Here is a 2453-nt window from a genome sequence, read left to right on the forward strand (position 1 = left end):
TCCGTAGTTAACATCTGTCACCATCCAGGTATAATGTTTGTTTTTCTTATGAGCACTTTTACCCTCTTAGCTACTGTCAAATATTTAATACAGTATTAACTATAGTTGCCACGTTGTAGGTTACATTTCCAGGACTTAAAAAATCTGATTCTTAAAAGTAGCTCCTAGATAATTTTAATGTGCAGCCAGGGTGAGAACGGTTAATATACAAGTAGAGAAACTGGGTGAGTTTTTTCCTCCTCTCATTTTTGAATTTTTCCTCCTATTTTTGATTTTCTATATTTTTGAAATTTTCTGAAGAACACGGGTTGTTTTAAACAGAAAACCCTATCACAGTTTAAAAAGCTGATATAGAGGGAAGGAGGTAGGGTGCCTGGGTGGCTAAATTGGTTAAGCGACTGCATTCAGCTCAGGTCTTAATCCTGGAGTCCTGGGATGATCTCACATTGCCTTCCTGCTCAGCAGGAGGTCTCCTCCTTCTGATCCTCCCCCACCTCATGCTCTCTCTCTCTAATAAATAAGTAAAATCTTAAATTAAAAAAAAAAATAGCTATATGAAAACAGAATGGGTGGCTTTTAGGGGCAGTTTTCTGTCCCTGCATGACTTTTCTGCAGGGCCTTCTGTCTCCCAAGCCACCTTAGCAGCTCCCTCCCATGTGCATCCTCCAGTCCCAAGACTACTTCCTTTGTTACAAGGAGGACATTGTACTCTAATTATGTTTAGGTGTTTCTCAAAATAATATATTTGTCACAAATTAACTTTGCTCTTTTTTTTTTTTTTTTAAAGATTTTATTTATTTGACAGAACACAAGCAGGGGGAGCAGCAGGCAGAGGGAGAAGCAGCAGGCTCCCCACTGAGCAGAGAGCAGGTGGGCTCTATCCCCAGGACCCTGGGATCCTGACTTGAGCCAGAGGCAGAGGCTCAACCAACTGGGCTACCAAGGCACCCCAATAACTTTGCTCTTGAGAACTCCTCTGATGAAAATCCTTGGCAAGGAAATGAGTTGACAAAGGTCCAATGATAAATGACTGACTGTTGGCAGTAAACCACAGTGAGGAGCCCTTGCCCCAAGTGGCACTTGCAAAGAATATCTAGTATTCTTGCAGCCTCCCAGTCCTCTGCGCAAGTTTTTGCAACATTTTTTATTCATGCCCATTTTTTAAAAAGATTTTATTTATTTGTTTGAGAGAGCAGCAGGGAGGAGCAGAGGAAGAGAGTATCCCAAGTAGATTCTGAATTGAGCACAGAACCCAACAAGGGGCTCTATATCATGACCCTGAGATCATGACCTGAGCCAAAAACCAAGTCAGTCGTTTAACTGAGTGAGCCACTCAGGCATGCCTGCCTATTCATGCCCATTTTTAATAAATCTCAGAGCCTATCTTTTGCACACTTCTGATTTCTGGGGTTCATATTTAAGGAAAACTTGGGGTGTCTGGGTGGCTCAGTTCCTTGAGCTTCCAACTCTTGATTTCAACTTGTGATGAGTCTCTCATGGGATTGAGCCCCACATCAGGCTCCAAGCTCAGTGTACAGTCCTGCTTGAGGGTTCCTCTGCCCCTCCCCCCTGCTTGCACACTCTCTAAAATAAATAATCTTTAAAAAATAATAAAAGGGATAAAAATAAAAAGAGGGATGCTTGGATGGTTCACTTGGTTAAGCATCTGCCTTCAGCTCAGGTCATGATCTCAGGATCCTGGGATTGAGTCCCGCATCAGGCTCCATGCTCAGCAGGGAGACTGCTTCTCCTTCTGCCTGCTGCTCCCCCTGCTTGTGCACTCTCTCTCCCTCTCTCTGGCAAATAGATAAATATATAATTTTTAAAATAAAAAAGAGTAAGATAAAAATTTGGCTTAAGTTTTTTTTCCAAATATAAAACTACACTAAGGACTGTAGTCTTTTGGAGCTACACTTCACAAGACATTGAATGGCTAGGGGAACTCTTGTTCTGATTTACAACTAAGAGAATATGGGCCTAAGCTTCAAGTTCACCTTGGACACCTTCACACCTCCTTCTCTAGGTGGACTTCCTCCTTCATTTGTAGGTCTGGTACCCAGCTGTGCTACAGTCCTCTCCAGGAAGCTTACCTGCAGTAGCCCGAACAATGTTCCAAAATAACCGTTCCCTCCTTTGTCCCAAAGCTCTCATTCCCTTAGTAAAATGGTAGGTTCTTTCTGTCTACCAAAAGGATTCTGTCTTGCAACTTCCCCCTCTCACTTGGCACTTTTTGTCTTGCAGTTGTTCATGTAATAGAATCTCAGCTTTGCCACACGGTGTGCTCTGAAGAAGTCACTTAACCTCTCTCAGGAAATAAGAGCTATTGCCTATTTCAGCTGCTGCTGTCCCCCAGAAATAAGCCCCTATGCTACTGCTGTCCCCCAGGAATGAGCCCCTTTGCCAGGAATACTAGGAACACACAGCATGCAAGTGAACAGAGAAGGCTCACCAGA

This window comes from Mustela lutreola, chromosome 2 (genome assembly GCF_030435805.1).
Source record: "Mustela lutreola isolate mMusLut2 chromosome 2, mMusLut2.pri, whole genome shotgun sequence".
In the NCBI taxonomy this organism is placed as follows: domain Eukaryota; kingdom Metazoa; phylum Chordata; class Mammalia; order Carnivora; family Mustelidae; genus Mustela; species Mustela lutreola.